Genomic DNA, 24,811 nt, shown 5'->3' with positions numbered 1-24,811 from the left:
TTCGTACTACCTGTAAAAGATGAAATATTTGTACATTAAACATTATTTTTTCTTTTTTTTTACAGGTGCCTGCTATTTTTGTTTTCTTTTTTTTTTCCCCTTTCTCTGATATACTAGTTGATAGCTGTGTGCTAAATTTTGCAATCTGGGAGGAAATAGGAACATAAATAAAAATAAGATGTGTGAACTCAGTCATTCTTGATCATTCCTGAGGCTTTACATGGGTACATGTTTTGGGGCTATTCTGTGTTGTGTGGGTGAGGTAGATATTAGCTGGAACAGGACCTCCTTGGGAGTCAGTTTGTGTTTATTTTGGTACTATAGAGGGTTTTGATTAAGACTAGGCACTCTTCTCTCTTATTTTTTGAGCTTATTTCTTTGAAGGCATCTTATTATTAATTTGGCTCTAACAAGAAGTATGCTGTGCCAAAATTTTTTTTGCTCAGTACTACTGAGACATTGCTTTCTTTTTCTAATCCTAGATTATAGAATTGTAGATAATGCAGATATTATCTTTCTGATGAGACAAGATTGTTCTCAACATTACATCCATGAGCTTTATACAGTTTTTTTTTTGAGTGCTAGGCCAAGACTAACCAGATCTCAGAGACAGGAAATTATTCCTGGCATTAATTTTGGTTTTTATTCAGTCAGTTCTCTTTTTTCCTGTGCCACCTTAAGCTTTTATTTTCTGTCATTTATCCGTGCCTCTGTTCAAATGAAAGTTAGGAAAGTTCATCTAAAATAACATATGTTTTTGTTTTTCTGAGTGTTACCTTCATAGTAAAGAAAACCTGCTGTTCTCATGATCTTTAGCTGCTCAGTTGTTCTGTGTCTGTATTACAAGGTTTTTCCCTCTCACACTAGTATAAATCACAAGGTGTTGGTGCTAGTAATGCCACAGTCAGGATAAATCTAACACTTTTTTAGCATTCTTTCTGAATTCTTGACCAGGCTTTTAGCTAATGGTATGTCAGCATAAACTCCACAGAAATCAATCAGCGCCTAGATCACCATGGCCAGGGACCAAGGTATTACGTGATTTAACGCATGTTATTTTTTCTGTAAAAATGATTTTATGTGCTATTGATTTTAGAGTTATTCTTCTGTTTGGGTCCCTCTTCTCTTTTGTACTCCTTTTCTAGAGCAGTGTTCAAGGACATCATGAACACCCCAAATCTGGAGGGCAAGCCATAGCTTGTGATGTACTTGTGCCAGTAGCAGCATCTGCTGTTTGCTATTTTCTTTGGACTCAGATTTGAGATGGCAGAAATTTGCACATGGTGATTTCTTTGGATATTGGCTTCTGAAAAATGCATCCCTTGGGTTTTGAACATGTGGTTATGTTCTGCCATGTAATGGTTTTCTTTAGAAGTGTGGGACTCCTACATTTGATCAGGGTTTAATTCTGATATGAACCCTGTCCAGTTCTCTCTGTATTTGAATCTCACAGCAGCAGAGCTCAAGTGACTTCAGCAGAGGCATTACTATCTTCAATAGTAAAATAGGACATGGAAATGTCTTCCATCCTGCCTGCCTTCCTGCTTTTTTCCTTCCTGCCTCCTTTCCTCCCTCCCTCTCTCCCTCCCTTCCTCCATTTTCAGCAAGCAAACATTGCATCTGGTTGTGTAGACCTGCGCAGAAGAAGTGGAATCAGTGAACCAATCCCGATTTATAACAGTCTTAAATACTTAAAGACTCCAGACCTGAGGATAAGACATAAAAATTCTGTGTTGCAGAGATTTGGAATCCACAAAACAACTAATCTTAACTGTATAATGTACCCTGTATTCAACCAGGTTATCACAGTGCTGAGGCCAGCAACTTCTGTTGGTTAAAAGGTAATTATTCTCAGTTTAAGGACACAAGGACTTCTCTGACTCCTTCAAGAAACAGAACACACAATGAAGCAAATTAAATAAGGGAGACGGATAAGAGGAAACAGAAGCAGTGTATGGAATATTAAGAGCAAAGAACTGATTCTGTTATGGTTTACACCTTCTCATTGATTTTCAGAAGCATTAGATGGCTATGCAGGGATGTAGGTTATGGAAAATTGCTTTGAGCTGTTGAAAAGAAGCAGTGAAAATTAATGTGCATCTCTGCATGCTAAACATAAACTTGCCAGTCTCGTTGCTCTATCTTCTGCAGAGGTCACTAGGATAAACAATTTAAATTCTCTGCATATCTTACTTTATTAATTAGACATGTTTTTCACATCAGAATGCCTGTTTCTTTGCCTTCATTTCCTTCTTGTTTTCATGCTTCCTTATGCTGGATTACATTTTAGACTGAGAACAGACTTATATAAGATTATACTATACCAGTCAGTAGAAGACTGTCTATTGCCTGGGTATGCCTGGGTATATTTTAGAAAAGCTACTGAGAAATTGGTAAAAATGGTTTGAGAATGAAAAAATAAGGCCAGACATAAATATAAGTGGAGCATGCTCCTGCAGGCAGTTCCTCAGCCGGGGAAGTTTGAGTGAAAAATAGTAAAGGCTTCCTGTCTCTGATTCATACCTTATGAGAGGTTTCTTTAATGATTGTTCTTTTGTGTAGCCAAAGCAATGTTCATTTGCCATTTATTTATGGTTTAATACTAACACATCTGGATGAAAATTGAATGAGGAATAAGGTTAAATGAGAGGCACGCCCTGACATAGAAACTACGGGGCTGATGAGTGTCTCAGAAAACTGACTGAAAGGAAATAGTTTTTCAGTAGATCCTGGAAATAACAAAAGAAATGAACTGATCACATTTTGGTTTAATGGTGCATTTAACTACTTCTGAATTACTGGGGATCTCTTTTGTAAGTGTTTCTCATAGCAGCATTAGTACCAAATGAATTAATTGAGATCAGTGTTATTGCAGTGAATAATTGCAAATAAATTAATATAATTACAGGGAAATAAATGTGTTAGCAATTTAATTTTTACATTTAATTCTTCATTGCGAAGATCCTATCTGTTCTCCCTTGCATTAAGGGAGTAAGGGAAGAATCTTACTCCTTATCTCACTGCTTAGGTAGAGTTTGTAATTCTGCTGGTTCACATGTAAGGTGAATTGTAATTCCTGGGGGGTTTTGCTCATTCATACCTGTCTGTGTGTATATCTCTAGACTTCTAATGTGGTATCAGAGATGTCTTCATAAATCTCATGGGACTGATTGACTATCAGTGATTTTTCTGAGTTTTACAGAGGAGAAAGAGACTGTAAAACTTGCCCATGGTTGAATTTGAGTATGTGAATAATGGTTTCAGCCCAACAGTCTTCTGTCTCGAATCATTTTTGTTGACATAAGTCTAAAGTAACTTGTTCAAGGTCAGTGGAATTACATCAATGTAAAAGTAGGGTAAATAAGAGGAGAACCAGGTTTCCATGTGTATTTCTCCTAGGAGAGCTCTTAGGATTTGATGATAAGTCAGCAAGCTGAGGAATAATTTTACTTATTTTGTAAATGCAATCAAAAAGCAAGCTAAATTTGTTTTGACTTTTCCAGTCATATTTCCTCCGTTCTAATGTGAATGAATCAGACAAGGAGGATTCCTCTGCCTATGTGATTATACAACTCATATTTGTAAATTTGAAGGAAGAATAGAGAAGAAGGGTTTTGAAGTCTGATGGAGAGTCCTTATTTAATAAAGCAAGGAGAGCACTTTGACCTAAGTTACTTGAAAACCCCTTAAATTTAAACGCAACAGGATTATTTAAGCTTTGCCTTCCTAAGTATGGGTATTTAAACACAGTGGAGAAGCTAGCCAGCAGTTTTATTCATTTTTCTTCATTTTTGAGGAGGTTGCTGGTCTTAGAAAGAGATGTTGAGATTTCTCTGTGAATGTCATGGGAAACATCAAGGGAACTTGTTTTTTCAGTCTCTCCAATTAGACAGCATTTCAGGAACATTCTTAGTAGGATCAGGGTGTTAGTGCTTAGGTGAAATCACTTTAAAGAAAGGTGGGTGGGGGATTCCTGAATTTAGGAACCAGTATAGTCCAGCTATATGCAGTATAAACCAAACTGGGAATATTTTATTATTTTGTCTTGATGTTACTTGATGAGCCCAGCCTGTGATGGCTGAGTGCGTGCTACACTGTGTCAGAGGAGACTGCTGAAGTTCTCGTGCAGTTCTGCAGGAATGGCCTGGAGCACATGTCACCACAGCAGATACCACAAAGACCATGCATTTTGCTACACTACTGATAGATTTTATATCTGCACATTGCAGGAAGGCTCTCCTGGGTCCCATATTTCCATGAATGGTGAGGAATGTTCTTTAAACTTCTATTCTGCTATAATTATGAAGAATGCACAACACTTTCTAAGTATTAAGCCCTATTGCAAGAGTTAGATTTGGCTTCAAATTGTGGCTTGTGAGTTTGCAGGTGTTTGGCTCCACTGAAACCACTTTATCTGTTTCTGCATTTGTCACCAGTCTTGCTTTATCAGAAGGAAGTATTGGCCATAAGACAGAGCTGAGGGGCTTTTGATTAAACAAAAGAAAGTCCTGAACAAACCCCATGACTTTGATATAGAAGCCTTTGTGAATTCTAGTCCCCATTTTTAGCTATACAGGTAATTGGCGCCTGGCAGCTCATTTCTGTTGTATTTCTTTGGCTTAGCTTTGTGTTAATTACCTAAATTTACTCATTTAGAGGCATCACTGCATGTGGTTTGGCAGGCACACGTTTTGCTAAAGAGACTTTCATGTATGCTTTTCTGCCTGCACTGGAAGCTGCGTTTAGTGTACTGTACTTCAAAATGTTATTGTTTGCTTTTAGTCAGATAAACAAATATTATGATAATGAAAAGTCCATGAACAAATGGTGACAACAGCAGAGCACTAAACATAAGAATTAATTAGCAAGAACAGTCAGCTATCCCAGATGTCTGATGTAATTTTGAAGAGAGAACTTGAAATATTGAAGACATTCAAAGCACCACTTAGGAGGGTGAAAAACATCCATGCACTTTAACATCTAAATTACAAATGTGATCTCTCTCTTAGCTACTGGCCTATAAATGAATTATACTAAGGCTTACATGCCTACAGTTCACAATTGCAATAAAAAGACTATTCCTTTGCTGGTATTCTGACCATATGTTTCTTCCCAATTCTGATTTTTTTGTCAGGATGGGCCAGGACCTTGTCAGTAGCTCAGACCTGTGCATGTTACACCAATTTCTACTATCTTGTTTTGGAAAGTGGACCCACTCATGAAGTGTCATGCTGAAGCACGAACATTTCCATCCCGTCTCTGTTTTCCCCCATTTCTTTTACTACAGTCTTTTCTGTGCTACAACTGCTGTATGCATCTGTTCTTACTTTGCTGAGGTTTTGAGGATACGTTTATAAGCCAGTTAAAGAGTGAGGTCCTGCTGTGTCTATTAGGGTCCAGGTATCTTAAACAATTATTTACCTCTGATATGTCCTGTCACGTAATTTTATTTGGTTTAAGTCCTGTGACATAATTTTATTTGGTTTAAGTAGCAAGTAAAGTTGCTTAGAGGCTTCAGTTATCCTTGGTCAGCCTGAATCTGTGTGCATCAGTGCACAGATGCACTGTGTGCATCAGTGTTTTACTAGTGAAACTGTGCTGGTACAAAAAGTACTCTGTAAATATAATCTCAACTGCCAACATTGGGGTTTCCAGCATTCCTGGTAGATATTGCCGGACTGTGGCTCAGCTACCTACTCAGGAAAGGGGACAAACTAGATTCCCTATTGCAAACTTTGCCATAACCATATGCAGTTGAAATATAGCTGGCAAAGGTAATCTCAGATGTACTGGAATGCAGGGAAGAGCTGCTGCATTTTTTCTTCTTTCACTGCTATTAGGCCAAGGCTAAGTACAATTTTCTCCTAAAGAAAAACTGTTCAGAAGTGGTCTGCCCACCTCAAGTATGACCGTAGGAGTTTTTTTAAAAAAGCCCTTGCCTCTCTTAGTTAAACAGATCACATCATGGCAGAACTTCAGTTCTGAATCCAGAAAAAGATTAATGTGAGGTTTAACTTCACTGGAAATGAGAATTGTCCCTGTGTGCTGAATGAGATTTGTAAAATGAGGAAATACTCACTAAAGCAGAGCATTGGCATATTTTCAAATTAAGACCACAGTGAAAATGAATTAAGTGCACTCTGGTTAATTAACTAACTAGAAAGGTATGAGAAATGCTATCTCCGATGACTAACACAGTGTGCCTTTTGATCTCAGCGCAATAAGAAGGAAGACAGAGCTACTGAATGTCTAACAATGTTGATTTTATATACTCAATGAAAGTTTCCCAGAATTGCAAATATTTAGAGTGAGTATATGTTCTTGTGTAGTCATTTTTCCATGACCACATTTTCTCCATTTAGGAGGACTCTCTCTCTCTCTCTCTCTCTCTCTGTTCTTGCTCCATCTCTAAACCAATCATTTGTCATTTCTTTTGCATAAGAGCCATCACCTGGGCTAAAAGGAAAAAGGAGTGTAGAAGTGGCAGGCTCTACTTGATAGGCTTTCTCCTAAGAAAATTTCAAGTCCATTTCAAATGGACTCAGCTCTTTCCAATTTCTATTTCATGTATTAATGGTTTATCTTTCTTTCTTTCTTTTTTTTTTTTCTTTCCCTTCCCAGATATTTTATCAGTTTCCCCCTTCTCATAGCACTGGGCAATTTCTGGAAGCCTGGCTATGTGCAATAATGAAGGGAAATCCTTACTAAACATCTGTCACCTTCATGGGATTGAGTACAAGTTCTGCAGGAGGGACTTCTTGTCTTAGCAAAAGCCTGCTTTCACCGGCTCCTGTTACACCTGTGACATCAAAAGGTGTCTGGTGCCTGCCCTGTAACAGAGTTTAGGGATAAAATTCCATCTGGAAACATAGTAGTTATGTGAGAGAGAAACATGAAAAGGGCAACACGGCAGCATAGGAAAGTGGATAGGCAGCTGGCCTGTGTGACAAATGAACAGCCAGAATGGCTTTTATGCATTCATCTAGTGGTCACATCACTCCCTTCACCCCATTTCTTTTCTCTGCAGGCAAGTAGGGTGTGACCTGATGATTCCCTTGTCAATAACCTAAGGCAAGGTCATTAGAGAGGAATGAAATGGGGCTGAAAAGCAAAGCAGGTCCTAGGAGAGAGGATATTGCCATGTGTCATGGGTTAGCAAGCATAGTCCCGGAAGTGATGTTCTTGCAAAGGGGTGCTTACAGCTTCCTCTATGACCTAACAGAACCTATCAGCTGGCCAGTTTGAATATGGACAATTCTTTAAGCCACTTAAAATTGTGACCGCCTCTGTGATCCGCACTTAGGAATAGACAACCCCCCCCACAGTTCTGTCTCTTTTCCGGTGCTGGGACAGGTGGCTGCGGGCCCGTGCGGGGGCCAGCGGGCCCAGTCAGGCCCTGCTTGGGCCAGGCCGGGCCAGGCCACGGCCATCCTGGAGCCAATGGGCCCTGTTCCACCCACAGAACCTCCCCACAGCCCTGCTACATGCAGATGGGTGGCTCCCCCTCTCCAGTGCGGCCAAGATTCAGCCGAAAGCTGCCCACTGCTGTCCGGCAAAGATCATGTGACCAGCAGTGATAAGCTTCATTCCAGCTGCAAGGCCTAGGTGAGATTAACCCTTTTAGTGCTGTGAAGAGCTGAAAACCTGAGGGAAGAGAGAGAGAGGAGATGCTTAAAGCTGAAATTCTGTTGTAAAGCTATGATATATCAGAGTACCCGTTGTAATTTCATGAAGGCATGGGGGGTGGAGTGTTCAACTTGTACTTGTGAGCAAAAGCACCTGTGCTGAGATAGGCAGATGCTGACGCAGCTGTAATTTCATGAGAAGTTTGAACAGGGAGAGATGGAAGCGATGAGGACTTTTGCTCCAAATGGAAAAGGAGAAAACCTCAGTTCCTAGAGAAGCTCCCAGAGATAGTCCTAGAGATGAAGATGAAGAAGACCCTTTGCTCCCAGGGAAGGAGAAGGGCCTATGTTGTTAGAGATGAAATGCTCCCAGAGATGGGTGAAGAGAACTTTTGTTTCTGAATGGCTCAACTGTTGGGGTCTCCTCCCCCCACCATGTAGCCCTGGGAGAGGGGCCCTGGTGGGGAGACACAGGGTTTCCCTGCCCCTGGTCAGCCTCGTTCCCCATTGGTTGGTTTGTGTTTCCCTGCACGGGCAAGGACCCTCGGGTCCCGTGACTGCAGCAGTTCCTTGGCAGAGATCCAGCCATGCAGCTGGAGAAATAAACATCTCTGAAACATCTAGCAAGAATCTGTCGATATATATTTCTTTTCCATGGGCCTCCTGGTTTGGTGCATTGTGTTACAGTATCCCCGCTGTAACAAATGGTGGAGAATTGCCGGCAAGACACCAATCCCTAAGGACAGGAAATTTGTGAGTAAAAACCACTCTAGATCTCTCCTCGCCTTGTTTTGGATATTTTCTCTGGACTATGGAAGAATCATGGGAAACGTGGCTCTCTGAGCCACAGAAATAAATGTATCTAGAAGTTAAAGGAATCCTTGAACAGCAAAACAAGAAAGTGTTTGTTCTGGGAGATCTAGAACATTTTTTTAACTGGCTTTTCAAAAATTTCTTCTATATTTCTCGAGACTTACTTTTTGATATTAATCCTCCTGAAAATCCTGGAGCTTATCACAAGAGTTTTTGGCACGAGAGCTTGTTGGAGATGAAGGACCAAACAGAACATGCATTAGTGATTGAACTCTTGCGTGGATCCCTCGTGGTCAGTGAAGCTATTCAGGAGCATTTATATGGTCCCATTACCCCTAAAGCAAAGGATGGCCATAGTCCCGCGGCTGAGGCCATGCGGCCGCCATCCCAGGAGCGCGTGACTGCAGCCGTGCCAGCGGAGGTGCCTGCGCTGGATGCGCCCGGCCCCCTCGGGAGCACGCGCTCATCGGACGCCATCTCTGTCTCGGGGTCCCCTGCCACGTGACTGCGAGTGAGGGCGCGATGCTGCAGGCGCCACAGGTGCTGTGGGCCACGAGCAGCCAGGAACCGGGGGTCAGTGTGGCAGGCTGCTCTGAGCACATGGCTTGGAGAGCCCCGTAGAGCGAGAAGCGGCGGTTCCCACAATGACATGAGAAGCTGCGCAGCGGAGCGCCGAGCCGAAACGGGGCCGCACTCAAAGCAGCGTGGAGTTTGCGGAGCGGAACTGTTCGCAGGGCGCGGGGCCGGCAGCGATGGTGACACGGGGCCACGCAGAGCCCAGACACACACTGGAGCAGCACTGCTCAGAGGGCGTGGAGCAGCCGCAACGCGAGGGCCTGGCCGAGATGTCAGAGTCAGCGAGGCAGCGGCCACGCGGGACCAGCAGCCATGACAAACACGCAAGCACGTGACAGAAGTTGTAGCCACGAAAGTCACAGGAACTGTGAAAAGGTACAATGTAAAAACAACTATGGATTTATAACACGAGATGATACAGGGGAAGATTTATTCATCCATAGAACTGCCATTAAAAGGAATAACCCTAAAAATTACCTACAAAGTGTAGGAGATGGGGAAGTTGTACAATTTGATATAGTACAAGGAAAGAAGGGTTTACAAACAGCGAATGTTACTGGGCCTGGAGGTATTCCAGTCAAAGGCAGCTGTTATGCACAAAATTATAAACAATATCCATCCCAGCAGCTTCTTACCCACAACCTACTTTCCCCTTTTCGCCTATACCCAATATGAACCCTTTCCTAAGTTTACCCCATCCCCAGTTTATTCCTAATCTGTTTTTCACCCCATGGCTTCCCTATACAACTCCCTTTCCCTACAATTCCTCTCCGATGCCAAGGGGGGGATGAAAAGGGGGAGGGAAGAAATTAAACCCTCTCCTGCCTCAGTTTCCCCACAAAGCATGCCCAGAGAGTCCTGTCTCCCTTCTGTCAGCCTTAAGATATTCCAGAGAATCTGTTTGGACATTTAAAGACTCAGGAGGGTGGTTTGTTTTGTTTTGAAACTGTCCTTGTTGTTTTCAATGTTAAGTTTTACGTCTCTTTTGTTAAAAATAAACGGGTGAAATGTTGGGGTCTCCTCCCCCTGCCATGTAGCCCTGGGAGAGGGGCCCTGGTGGGGAGACACAGGGTTTCCCTGCCCCTGGTCAGCCTCGTTCCCCATTGGTTGGTTTGTGTTTCCCTGCACGGGCAAGGACCCTCGGGTCCCGTGACTGCAGCAGTTCCTCAGCAGAGCTCCGGCCATGCGGCTGGAGAAATAAACAGCTCTGAAACATCTAGCAAGAATCTGTCGATATATATTTCTTTTCCATGGGCCTCCTGGTTTGGTGCATTTTGTTACAGTATCCCCTCTGTAACACTCAACCTTAAAATTGTACCCCAGTAATTCAAGAGTGGACCCTTGAAAGCAGTTGTAGGAAAAGCTGCAAGTTGTGGGAAGGGACTCACATGTGAGCAGAGAACCAACCCGGGTGGCTGGCTCGTTGTGATAATGTTTTCATAGCATGGACAAGAGTCTCCTCTTCCTAAATGGACTGAACAAGATTATTATGGAAGTGGTAAACAGACTGAACATCTCAAGGCTTCCCTTTTTACATCGTCAGTGGGAGAAGGGAGAAAGGTGGGGGGAGGAGAAGTGTTCTGAAGGTGTGGTATTATTTTTTTTTTCTTCTTTTAGGTCTGTTAATAAACTCTTTATATTCTTTCAAGTTTGGTGCCTGCTTTGCGTTTCTCCTAATTCTTATCTTACAGAAGGTAAACAGTAATGAGTATTTTGGACCAAACCACTACACCATGAATATGCTAAAGAATACATGAGAGGAATTTTTTTAAAGAAAGAAAAGGGCAGGTGAAAGAAAGAGTAATGAAAAGTAAAAAGAATTCTAGACAACTGTGAAGGAAAAATTATGATTAATACAAGCAATATAATGAGGAATACAGAAAATGAATGTGTGTACAAGAACAGAAAAAAATGTAGCATTTTAGGACTGTTTATTTTCCTCTGTTTTATTGGCAGACATTCTTGAAAGGCTTTAGGAAGGTGTTCAGGTCAGACACCTAATTTCTGGTGACTATTTCTCTGCTGTGGAGTGTGCCTTTAAACAACAGGCATCGTTTGCTCTTTTGAGTTAGTATGTTAAAGACATAATCACTTATATTCTGTTCTGGTTTTCAGTGTTGGTGTTTCTTCCCTTGACAGTCCTAACAAGACTCCAAAGTGACATTACAGAAATGGTGTAGCATGGAAACATTTTAAGGTAAAAAACCGTGAAACATTGCTGATTGTAAGGTTACAGTTGCTTGTAGGAGAAACTTCAGGGGGTAGATTCTGAATATGATGTTTATAAGAATCTATAATAGATTAAAAATCTGTTAAAAAGCATTGGAGTTGTTGCTTCACAGATCTGTACCACAAGTCTCATAACTGAATAAAAAGATATGAAATAAATGGATCTCCTACCGTGGAGGTTGGCCCCTAGAAGGAAAATACATCGCTTAGTTGTTATTCACAGAGAAATAATTATTTTTATATAGATCTTTCTATTTTTAGGACTCTTGATTTTAAACAATTGTGTTAGCAACACAGAATAGTAGCAGAGTAAAAATAGCTTACTGCTCTATAGACAGCAGTCTATAAAGGGCAAATTTAATGTGAGCATTGTCTAAGTCATTCATCTGTGCCTAAACAAATTCTGATGGTCTACCAGGGACTTGGAGCAGATTGCAGTGCCTGCCTTGTTTATGCATCCAGACTTCCTTTTATTGGGGGGGAGGGAGGGAGTGTAGTGTGCTGCTGACTGGGACAGGTAACAAAAAAACAGATACAGGAATTTGGAGTTAGTAGTTACCTGGGCCATATATGTTTGGGTTGTGTTAGAAGTTCAGAAGTGCTCTGAGCCTTTCCTCCACATGTCTTCCCTTGATCCTGCTGTGGAGGTCTATGTTTTCTGCATTCTCTCAGATGAGGAAGATTCTTGTCTAAAGTGTTATAATCATCCTTGCCGGTCAGAAGAGGCTATTGCTCATGTTACAAATGTAGATGAATCTTAAGAAAGTGTGCCTCAGGCCATTAAAGGCCATTTTTGTATTGCACTTAATGAAGAGGAGAGATGAGAGGAAGCCATGTCAGTGAGATGTAAGTATTGCGCCTGCACCTCTCCATTTCTGTGCTGATAGAGGACTGCTGAGAAATGTTGCCAAGGAATACTCTTCCTCACACAACCAATTACTTGCAGCAGCACCTGTGAGTTTCTTCAGTCCAGCAGAGAGCCAGTGAAAGGGTATAAGCCCAGTGCTTGATTTCTAAATAGTTCAAACATCTTTTAATCCCCCGAGTTTACAGTAAATACTTATTTCATTCCACTGCACTTTGCTACTTCTTATTTGAAAGAATAGCCTTCGCTTTGTTCCTCATCACTTGTCTGCCCCACAGAACATGGTGCCAAAAATATTGATAAACCTCAGTGCTACCATCACCCTCATCAAGCTACAGTAGTGTCATAAGATTCTGGTTTTGCAACTGCTTTACGTCTATACACTTTTTATCTCCCATTCCTTTAAATGTTTTATTACAGGAAGTATTGCTCTTTGTTTCCTGGCCCCCTCTCTCCCTTTCCTGAGAAGGAGAAAGTATGGCTGTAATAAACAAGGTCTCACTCTCTTCTGAAATCTCTTTTCCACTGCGGAGGCTCAGCTGTTCATTACTAAATATTCTTCATTTTGGATGTGTGTCTGACTTACATAAGTCACGTCCTCTCTCACCTCTGTTTGTATGGAGGAAAGTAATATAAAAATGGTTTGAGGACAAAACAAGAGGTATCTTTAACCTATCATCTACCAAAATTAAAATCTGTTAAAATTCGTATTTGTTAGTAGGTAATTCATCAGCAAGCTCTCTTTAGGTGATGGCTGTGGTGTTTGTTTTACTCAGAGAAAGTGGTGTGTGGGAAGCAGCCAGAAACAACCATAAGCCAAATGTGAGACTGAAAGGGAATCAAAGTGGTGCAAATGACCCACAGCACAGAACGTGTCCTCTGTAACTGCTGAAGCTCTTGTTTGGAAGAAAAATTATCCCTGTTTGCCCTGATACAAACCTATACATGAGACAAAAAGAGGCTTTGGCAGATCTCTTCTGGAATTTTTTTATAATTTGTTTAATTTTTCTGTGTGTCTATTGCATTATGTCAGAAAGTGGGATAACCATTCTTCTCTACCCGCTGTGGATGCCAAGTTATGAAATCACTGCTGTTTGTAAAACACAGGGAGATCCTTAATTGGAAGGATCAAACATTTCCTCAATTGGAAAAATCGAACATCTTGAATAAATAATTTGGACTGGGCATTTTCTTCCTACTAAATATGAAATGGTCTTAATGGCCTTGGATTTATAGCAAGCTTTAATCTGCTCCCAGGTGGCCACTAATCCTGGAGGAACAGTCAATTTTTTAAACAATTGGTTGCTTTAGTAATGAATATTTCTAATGAGAGTATAGAAACTGATCACAATCTATATATATTACAAAACACCTACTGGTCTACTTCAAGTGGTGATGTTATTGTTAGCATTCATAGTTTACAAAAGTTGTCTGCTTTCAGTCTATTTGCTAACTTCTCTAACATCACAATGGAAAACACACTGTTTGTATGAGAGCAAAGGAGGACTCTTGAAAGCTAATTGAATCCATGTTAAATCTGAGCAGGGGTGACAGACTTAGGGATGGTGTGTGGTTCAGATCACTTCAAAGAGACAGTGTTGCTCCCATTTTACCTGGTGTTTGTGCGAACAGGTTTGGAGCCCTGTTTGCTTTATTCACCGGGCTCCAAATTCATGAGGATTCTGAAGTGTTTCTGTTGTTCATAACATGCCTGACATATCTTTGAATAGGAAATTTGTCAAAGAATGTTAGAGCATATTGCTGATTTTTGGCATTTTAGGGAGGAGATAAGGTGTAAATGATGTTGTCAGAAATGTGGTAGTAGTAATTGCCTACAATGAGTGCAGGCTTATTATTCACAACAAGCCAGTCTTTTTAGTGACAGCTGCCATCAATACTCATTAAAAATATCAGACCTTTATACTGCTTCTACAGCAAGGATTAAAAAAATTAAACGAGATAATTTAATAATCCCCAAACCTGCCCCATACTTAAATGCATCCACTTGCATAAAAACCCATTGCATTCACTGAAAGCCTTTGACTTCTGATTGTTCTGATGATATACTGCTGTGCTGAGGCTTCTAAAAGGAATTAAGTCCTACGTTTATAACTACTCTTACTGGAAAATACATGACTTTTATGAACGACTTTTGTAGAGTGTGTAACATTCCATAAGTATATCTAGTTTGCAGGTTAATCATAAGGAGATTACATAGGTTCAAATTACGTAATTTTTCAGCTTCCTTGAAAGTCAAGAATGCAAACCCTTGAATAGACTCAGATTATAAACACTATTCATGTAACTTCGTATCTTGAAAGTCTCTTTTGGTGCTCTGTTATTAAAATATTATGAAAAACGAAAGAACTCTGATTAAATATGCCTGCATGGATAAATTTACATTAATGAGAGATGATTAATTATGAGTTAATACCCCTTTCAGAAAAAGCATTTTAGGTGGGTGCTTTTAATGAGCAGGGTACAATGATAATCCGGCAACAGTCCTCTGTTGAGAAAATCAAAAGCCAGACACAAAGTGCTGTTATGCATTTTGGAGCTATGCTGATAATAATCACAATTCTGAACTCCCACTCAGCTGTGCTCTCCTTGCACCACAAGATGTCACTATGTAATCCAGGATGGTTTTTAGCTTTAAAAATTTTTTACAAATATTTTTAAACTCAGAAACAGGTTTATTTCTTCTTATGTGTTCTCAGGAAGAAAATAAAGCTCATATGATAGCCTATATTGAATACTCATAATGCTTTTTAAATAAATTAACGTGTATAGGACTACCAGAATCTTGAGAACAACCTCCTTCATTTAAACGACAGTGTATAGATCCTGCCAGCAGTCCCTGTGAAACTGCTGATGATCCATAAGAAATCCAGGAGCATGTTTATGGCAATTGTTCCTAAGTGCCATTTTTAAGGGTGTTATTCTGCTGTTGACTCTTCCTGCTCATCTCTCCACCAGGCAGTGTGACTTTGTCTCCCTAATATCACCAATACGCATCCAACTAGGTGGAAGTAAAGCGTGTAAGAGTACTAAGCCATCAAAGAATTGCACCAGTTCTAAAAAATAGCAGCAATTTCCTGTACTCCACGCTACAATTAAGCAGTCATAATATGGCATCCTATAGATGCCAGCCCCAGAAAGAATCAGCTGAAAAGAAAATCACTGACAGTGGAGATCTTGTTTTCTGTATTCCTGTTTTAGTGGAAAAATACATGTCTAAGTCTTTCTTTCTTTGATGTATTTCTTGGTAGGACTGTGATCTCTTACACTTTTGTCATATTTGGTCTGGATTTTTTAACTTTTTTTTTTTTTTTTCTGGGAGATAAGATAAGGGCATGCTGTCTACACATATGCCTCTTTATAGCTGCTGCCTAAGTAAGTAAAGTGCTGTAACTTCAAGATAAGGCAAACACCACAGCCAGAAAATATTCTCTGGGAAAACCTTGTGCAAATGAACACTTCATTGTACCTCACCTTGGTGGTGGAATGAGAAAGTCACACATAAAATATGTTTTAAGTGACTCTGCATTCAAAATATGTTTCTATCTTCTGACCTGAGGCTGACTAAGGTGCACAGCATGAAAATCTAAGCCTGTCAAAAGTATTTATTTACAAGCTAAAGATAAATTATAGAATCCTAAGAGCAAGGACCCCTCTATTCAGTTATACATATATTTTGCTTAATTCAAACATGTAATGGAAAATTCTATTATAGGCCCTTTCTCTGATGCTACACATCAGCAATATATCTACAGCAGAGGAAGCACAGAGATTGACACTGAGGTCTTGCTGATTAGATAATGGAAGAGATAAAGCTCAGCTGCTTCCTTTTAATTCTGTAATATTATGTATACACCTAAGTTTGGTTTGGACCATGACTGACTACTCTTTCTCTCTCTTACACCTTGATTTTTTTTAGGGCTTTTCTACTATTTTCTTTTGACTTTAATGTGGTAAAATCTTGCCCATGGAGCCTCTGAAATATTCTTGCTGGCATCCTCCTGGCACCATAGCCACAGTGTCCTGGACAGGCATGGGAATGTTCCCTCCTTCCCTTAGTCTAACTCATCCTTGCTCCTGGCCTGACTGCACATTGCTGTCGTGGCTGTACAATATGGCCTGTCCCACTGCATCCTTATTTCACTGTCCAGATTTTCCTAAATGCCATGTGTTAAGATAAAATAGCTCTGTGGTGCAGCTGGGGCACAGACTGTTCTGCCTAGCAGTCAGTCAGTCAGTTACGTCCAACTCCCCAGGCATGCTGCTGCACAGAATCATAGAATATCCTGAACTGGAAAGAACCCACAAGGATCATCAAATCCACTTTCTGGCTCTGCAGATGACAACTTCAAAAATCACACCACGTACCAGATACAGGGTGTGTGTGTAGGGGAGGACATCCTTCAGCAGGCCGTGGCCTTGCAGAGGTGCCACACTGGCTGAGGACAATGGCTGCGGTTGCAGGCAGCTGCCAGGTGAACAGTGCTGTGCCAGGGCAGAGGCAGTGAGGGAACCAGGACCAGCATGGTAACTCCAGCTATGTTAGTTGCAGAGAAGGGAAGTGTTTTCGCCCAGGATTTGAGGTGCTCTTTAGTCCTTGAGAAGACGGATGTTACATTATCTGCATGTGCTATGTATGGCCACATTTTCAGCCAGTGGGGTATTAGTCACTAGGCATGGAAACGGAAGAAGACATTCAGACGGAAGGAGGAAGCCTCAACTTGTTTTTATTGACCTTTTTGGCTAAAAAGGGTGGTATTGAAATACTCAGTCTTTCAATGTAGCCATCACAGCAGTGTCGTTACCTCAGCACGTGGCATCAACAGTGATGTTTTTAAATGCTGTTTTTTCCCTTTTAAGCCAGTATGCATTCTATTTCCCCCTCTGTGTTGCAGTCCCCTGCTGACAGCATTACTTACCCTATCCCTGGAGGAGGTGACACTGAAAGACCAACTGACCTTTCTTGCAACACAGAGAATCAAGGAAGAGTGCCAGGACAGAAGGCTCACCAGGTATGGAGAAGGAAGTTGGGGAATACTGTCAGTCTCTACCCTGGGACTTAGGACCCACTACACATGCTTGGTTCTGGAAAAGGCAGCAACTTATAATTGCACTTTCATTTGCAGAACAGATATTTGAGGAAAGAACAAAGATCAGGAGACAGTTGTGGCAGTGCCTGAATGTGGTGATGGCACAGAGGAGAGCTACAGGCTCAAGTACGAAGTGAGAATATCTTTTTGGCCTTCCAGAACAGCATGTTGGGAACAATGTCTTTCCCTTGCGAGAAAGGAGAGGAGCTCTGTACCCTCTTTCTGTAAGTCTTCCTCCTGTTTATGTTGGTTGTAATGAGACTGGAAAGAAGGACACACATTCTACTTCAAGTGAGAGAGGTTGGGAGTCTGCTTGTAGTTCATTCATGGCTGCTGTCAGGCACCCCTGGTAGAACCCTTGCACCCACCAGAAAGGGATGATCTCTGTGCATCACTCTGCTGGTGAGGCAGGAACTGATGCTTTGTTAGAGCTACTTTTCACGCTGGTGCCAAGGATAAACAGTGTGAATAATTCTGAGCTGCTAAAAATTGCACTTGATGAATATGTGACATGATGAGAAGGTGCAGTTGAACGCACATCTCTGTTGATTTATCAGTGGCTTGCACAATGGCAACACCTATGTACATAGATCCACGACTCCATGGAATGTACATGAGAGTTCAAAACCAAAAGGACTTCCTGCGGACAGCAAATGAGCCACTCTTGGTGCCCCCTGATGGCCTCTGAGACTGAAACAGGAGAGATTGTTGTCTCTACACCTCAGCACAGCAAGTGTGAGTCCTTTCCAGAACACATTTGAAAAACCTGATTGCTTTTAGGGACAGAAGATTTCAGTACATGATAAACTGAAGGGCATGTGGTCTCACAGACTTCTGTGAGAAAAACAGGTACAGGGACCTAAATTTCTGTTCACTCTGAAAGGGTGGAATAGAGAAATGGCAGAAATGGTCCAACAAGCAAAAAAGATAAAAATAGACCAAGAGATGAAAATGGGAGTAAAATCAGAATCTAGAAACTGGTATGCTGACTCTCTGGACCTGGAGACTTTGCATCTAGAATTTAGGCATCTGCTGCCGGTCAGCATTCTGTGTGGACAGCAGCATAATTCACTAGTAAGTGCTTGCAGTACATTCCCAGACTAACCACTGCAATGGTCAAGCTTCAGTTGTGGCAGGCTTCAGCCATGTGGTTGTCCTCTTAGTGAATCTTAGGGAGTCTCTTTTTATGGACTGAGATGAGGGGGTTAGCCTTGGACAGCAACAAGATACAGATGTATTTTTAACCTAGTAAGTTTTCTGTGGAACATCTTGGTTCTTCCCTTAAACATTGAAAGTCACCATCTCTTTGCAATGTTGGCAGAGAACAAAATGGTAGTAAGCACAGTCTTTTCACTAAGATATTAATTTAGATATATTTCTGACCTAAGATTGCTCCAGGCAATGAAGAGTAGGGAAATATCGAGGTGTGTTAGGCCTGCAGTAAATACAGGGATGGAGAACATCCGACCACTTTTGGAGTGTTCTTTGAGAGTCACCTAGGGGAACAGCACAGCCAAAGTTAATAGGACCTGCTTCTAGTGTATAGTGCTAATTATTGTGAAAATTGGCATAATTGGGCCCATTCAGTGGTAGGAATCTCACATGGAAGTCATTTTACTGTGTGTATGACAAAACTGCAAACTACTGCTCTGAGAAGGTTAGACAGAGAAAAAAGAAAGGTTTCAATATGGTGAAATTATACTAATGGGAAGTTCTCAACCTTGAAGAGGGTTAGGATTTTTAGTATGACCATTGATAAGAATAATACTGCTCTCAGCAAACCTTTCTATTCAGAGTGAATTACTTTGCTGGCACCTGATTGACAAAGATGTTTTTTGGTATCAGACACAACATACAGTACACAAGGACACATATTTTCTCACTGGAGAGCAACAGATTATTGCCTGCACTTCTGTTTTTTAACATCACAACCTAAATGGCTTTTATGTTCTGAAAACAAAAAGCAGGGAGGAGAAATAAAAGCTTTTGAAGAAAAAAATAATTTTCCAATAACCCCCATTAACTGTTGAGGTCATCGAGGCAAAATGAATGGGACTAGAAATCCACTAAAAGCTACAGTACAAGGTACATTGAGACTGACAAGCCTTTCACCAAGTAGTTACAAATGGGACTAATTGTTTAAACTTGTTAGCCATTGCCAGAGCTTCTGATCCTTGAGTCAGCTATGGAGGTTATGGCAGAAATCGATACGGCATTGCTCACAGTGAACTGCTAGGCCATATAGATTGCCTGAAGGGAATTGCTCAGTACCCTCTGGTCTGGAAACTGAAAGCAGGCAGCTGAATCTCCAGAAAAACTGAGAACACCAGCCTGGGCAATTAAGGCTTTTGCCACTTAGGGCAATGGTGAGGATAAGGGGAGAGAGTAGAAATTCACCATGAGAGATTACAGGCTGGACTTCCGTGCTGTGCTGAAACTTGTGGTGGATGTACAAACATCATTTGCATTAAGAAGCGGATGACCTGAGGCTAGCACTTTTGCGTTGGAAGTAACAAAAACCTTGGCAGTACCATCACTGGTATGGAGTCTGATAGCAAACTACATATAAACTACAGTTGCTATGGAAAGGAGACATCCCCTAAGGTGTAATTCTGAATTGTTGGAGAAATTCCATTGGCACATTTTGAAAGGTCTGTTATAGTGATCAGCTGGTTTCAGGTGGAGAGCTACAAGGTTTCAATTAAATGAAGCATGTTTTTGTAGCAATTTTAGGCAAGCTACAAATTGTAAGCAAGCTGTGGAAGAGAAATGTTGGTACTTGCATGCCAACAGACTGAAAGACAGAGAGGTGCCATTGCTAGACCTGGTGGTCTCCTTGCCATCAGAGTCAGTAGTAGCCTCCATTTCTGTCCAGTGTTGCACAAAATATTGGCATGCTTTCTACACCTCTGACTAAGTTCTGAAAAGGCATCTCTTGTCTCTTAAGACACTGTGGTCTCTGCACTGCTCTTTAGCTTTTGTTCTTTCCCTTCCAGAAGCTTAATAATGCAGTGCTACGTGGCAGCTGGCTGACCAACCCTCAGTGTTATTCTCCAAGACTGCTCACTCCCTTTCACCTCTCCACTGTCTGTCCAAGTGGAGAGGTGAAAGGAAAATTATTCACATAATTTGTTTCAGTTTTTAGTCTAACTATTTTTTGGGAGAAGACCAGTTCTGGAATAGTCAATAGCTTGGCAGTCAAAGAACTTCATTGTTTAAAGGAAAATTGAAAATGAAGGTGCTTTTCTGATTCAGAAAGTGTGTGGATGAACACTTGCTATGCCAGATCCAGGCTCAAGTTTTAATAGGGTTATTATCTGTTCTGAAGAAGGTGTGCATATGTGCTTGTGTGCTCATTCATCCATCTTTCTTTCTTTCTTTTTCTCTCTTTCTCTCTTTCTCTCTTTCTCTTTCTCTCTCTCTTGTCTTGCCTTTTTTGTATTTCTCTGCAGCTATGTTTTCACTCACGGTGTAAAAAATTCAGAAAACTACTTTGAGTTAAAGAAAGAGTGTCTTGCACAGGGATAGCCCCAATGACATTTTTCCTGCTGGAAAATGTGCAAATGGAGCAAAGGCAAAAACTGTCAAGGTTGTGAATTTATCGTTGTCTCTGTTTTCATCTCTCTCTCATACACGGTGCATTTTGCCCGGGTTCTTGCTACTCTGAAAATAACTATTGTTATAGTTGCTTGATTGCTTATAGAGAAAAAGAAGATGACAGCCTGTTAGAGGTCACTAAGGATCTTTTTCTGAAAAAGACTTCCTAAATGATACAGTAAAAAACATCTGGTGTAGTTAGAGAATGATGAAGAAAGTAAGTTTCAGCCAGATACTGTGCCTTGTTTTAGGTCTTATTAGGCTATGTAGGACATGACTGAGTTTTTCAAATTCCTCATCAGACTGGGGATAACAGTCTAGACAACCTGTGTGAACCTGAAGAAAAACAGCAAAGTCAGCACAGGTAAGCTGAGAATCATTATCATACACCATTTACAAGGAAATTCCTTAGTGGATGAACACCAGAGCCAACTAAATGGCATTGTTGTTACACAGGAATGTGACAAGAAGGTTATTTCAGATGTAATTGCTAATGACCAATCAATGTAATACAATAATTGTTGCAACGTACATGACTGAAGGGTTCTGCAGAAAGAAGTGGGCTGATTGCGCTAAACCCTATCCAGCAGTTTTTTGTGATATATCATGGTATGACCATGCTTCAGGAAGTTGATAATGTCCAGAAAGAGGAAGGTTTTTGAAAGAAGTTTTAGTTGTTTGGTTGTTTTTTACTTACACTTGTTCTTGGACAGATTTACTCTAGAGGAAAAAGTACAATTATACAGTGCTACCACAGGTTATTAACTCTAAATAAAAACTGCCCATTTATCTAGCTTTACATGGCTTTTAATTTCTGAAACACATCTATCACAATATTATCATGAATTGCTGGCAAGCATATGCAAGCTGATAGTGGGAAAGTCCTTCAAATGCAGAAAAGCTTCCCAATGAGGTCAAACCAGTCATAAGTGCCTTGGTGCAGAAGCAGTTGATGGTAAACACTAAATCTATAGAAGAGAAATCAATTCATTTCACTTACAAACCATATGCCTCCTGCTTTCTTTTGCATAACCACAGTAAGGGCGCAGAAGCAGGGATATCAATAAAACCATTAAGCAGTAATTTTTCTATCTGTGGTTCAGCATCACTTTGACTGAATAGCTAACACAGCTTTTGCAGTAGTGGAGAATCCTTTCTGTGAATGTGTTTTTCCGTAACTCTCTTAACTTCCTAACTTTTGAAAATATGCAGCAAGCATAACATGAAACCTCAAAACAATCTATCTGCATTTATTCCACTTCTTCAGTCACTTCTTCAGTCATGGAATGGTGACTGACCATTCCATCAAGTTGCTCTGACAGCCGCAGCTACACTGACCCATATAAAGGCTTGCTTTCTGTTGCCTTACACCATTAATTAATTTTGAAAGATCATGGGCGACTCTTCCTTGTGCTTCAACTGACCTTTTGTCATAAGCTTTGACTGAAGCCTTCTTCAGACAATACTTTGTATTCTCTGTGTATATGTCATATATCAGAGTTCTGAATGAGAACTCCTGGTTAACTGTCCAGAAAATTAGGTGTAAGTGGTAATGTTAGAGGAGATGTTTAATTCTGCTTCTTGTAATGGAGAGAAGACTGAGTTACAGATAGGATATGAGCACTTTCAAGCGTATATTTGCTGGAGAAGAAGACACAGTGTTATGAATTAAGTTCCCATTATGACTGTTCCTCATTGTGGGGAAATTTGGTGATTTCGTGTTTTCTGAAGATAGCAGTGCTGGATTCATTCTTACAGAGCAGTCTGCACTCCTATCTTCGTAACTCTGTTTTTGTTGTCCTTGATATATTATGCCTGTGGAAAATTTTTGATAGAGGATGAAAAAGCAGCTCTGAAAGTAGCCTGGGGCTTATGGAATGGCAAACTTAAAATTTTGAATAGAACTCCAAGTCTGTGCCTTCATGTAGAGAAAGATTTTTAATTCTTTTAGTCTGAGGTCTCCAAGTGACCCAAGTCCCTTGATTCTGCTTAGCATGAAGCTGTTGTGTTTTCAATCAGGTAGAGATTTCAAGACTGCTGCTGTTTCAGCTGTGATTATCAAACAAGGAAATAATGAATTTGCATATTCATATTGTGCTATCAGAGAGCATGAGGAGTAAGCACAACATTTTAGCCAACCATAGAGAGAAAGAGAGTGTATTTCATGAGAAGGACAGGATACGGACCCAGCTTATGATAAATTGAAGTATTGTCCCCAATACAGTCTAAAAGAACTGTGTGCCGTGGAATAATACAAAGGATTGATAGCAAGGCATCAAGACCTATTGTCAAAGAAAATAAACATTTGTTGTTGATATATTGCCATACAGGTGTACAGCAGTGCTCTCTGAAGTCAGGGTATACCTGGCACTACTTAAGCAGATCCAGCAGTGCATTCAAGCAGGAGAGGTGACGGTTCCACTTTTTGTAATAGCTGAGATGAATAAGTCAGGACAAAAAACTGTTGCTGGCTGAGGTAATTTCAAATTTAGTGGCTTCCAGACATATAATTCAGGATTAAAACCAGCTAAAAAATGTACAGTTTTTATAGCAAATCCATGAATGACTAAATTATGAACTTTGCAAAAATACAGTAATTTCTCATGAGGGACTTGCACTTTGTCTCTTATAGAACAGTGATAAAAAAATCATGCACTGCTTCTATGGCTCATCATAAAGAAAATTCTCAACGGTTTGTTTTAAAGGTACTTGTTCAGACTTATTCATGGTTTAATGCATTGTGACCTAGTTAATTCCTCTTAGTTAAAAGAGTTAGGAGTTTCACGCAGTTGCCAAAGGAGTTCTCTTAGTATCAGTACAATATAAAGAGACCTTAAACCTGGAAGCTTCACCCTTTTCAGGTTTCTTGGTACAGTTTTAGAAGGGTGAAGGCATCTTTTTATTAATTGGACTCAAGCCTCCAAGTGTCCTTGGAGTATATCCCATCTTTATATTAATGGATAAATGTCAAATAAAGATGCTATGGACATAGTTACATTTAATTGTCTAAACCCCATATTTCGTTGTGGAAATATTTCAGCCTATGTTATATAATTTGATTTAACTGCAGAATCTTAGGGACCAGTTCTTTCTCTTTGGTCTCTCTCCCTCTAGGATAAGAATTGCTAGGGCAGTGTAGTCTTGTTTGTTCATTTGTTTTGTTAAAATGCATTCAGCTTTACACTTATGCAGAAGAAGGCAGATTAAATGTGGTTTTCACCTAGACTTGAAAACATAGAAATTTGAGGTGGCCTTTAGTTGTTATGGGAGCTTGTTTAACAGGGAGGCTGTCCCTGAAAAATTTGTTTCAGGACGGTTACTGGTAGACTTATGTTTACCCAGTTATTTCTTAGCATCAGACGAGCTGAATGTTCAATGGTTTGGATACCTGTATCTCATCTATGGGTTAAAGTGTAATAAAAAAGTATTCAGCTGTAAGCCTAAAACCTTGTGTAGAGTTGATGCCTAATTTCATTCCATTTTGACAAGTCCAACGAGAAATTAGGATATTCTTAGAAATATGAGGAATTTCTGCTGGTTGATTTTTATCTCCTTTTTATCATACAAGTCTGTAATCAGAGTGTACGTTTGGTAAGAACAATGTGTTTGTTTTCAAAGTTATCTGAAAGGGAAATGGCTTAGAGCATGGTCAATGGGAATTCTTTCAGTCATGGCTAAGCAGTCTAATCCTATGTTATGAAATTTGGAAGACCTGAATTAGTTCAGTTCATCCCAGACTGCAAAGTTTTGTAAAAAACAACGAGTGATTGGCAGCAGCTTCATGAAAAAAGATGGGGAGAATATATTACTGCACTACTTGCTCCTTTGCAAGCTAATGTGTAGGCAGATTGATGCAAACACATTGATTGCTTAAACTTATTTTGATGAAACTGGCCAAAGGGTTCCAGCACTGTGTTCAGTTCAATAGCTTGAAAAGTACAAAATAGGCATCCTGTTATAATCCTGGGTCCTATTTTGATCTACATTTTTAAAATGCA

At 40.5% G+C, this 24,811-nt stretch overlaps 1 long non-coding RNA gene across 4 annotated transcripts in view; it reads left to right on the top strand.

Annotated features, from left to right (window-relative positions):
• The window catches only part of LOC116438320, a 118,062-nt gene that overhangs the window by 58,852 nt on the left and 34,399 nt on the right, over positions 1-24,811 (top strand). For 2 of the 4 annotated variants that reach the window (XR_004237673.1, XR_004237676.1), the window contains exons 3-5: positions 11,154-11,211; positions 17,022-17,138; positions 17,253-17,440. This is a non-coding gene — a long non-coding RNA (uncharacterized LOC116438320). Of the gene's footprint in view, positions 1-11,129; positions 11,212-17,021; positions 17,139-17,252; positions 17,441-24,811 lie in introns of all 4 variants that reach the window. The other 2 variants (XR_004237674.1, XR_004237675.1) reach the window with 2 other exon arrangements.

The sequence above is a fragment of the Corvus moneduloides genome, chromosome Z (assembly GCF_009650955.1).
Source record: "Corvus moneduloides isolate bCorMon1 chromosome Z, bCorMon1.pri, whole genome shotgun sequence".
NCBI classification, from domain to species: Eukaryota; Metazoa; Chordata; class Aves; order Passeriformes; family Corvidae; genus Corvus; species Corvus moneduloides.
Note: the sequence above shows the minus strand (reverse complement) of the source record. Positions and strands in the feature narration are given on the sequence as shown.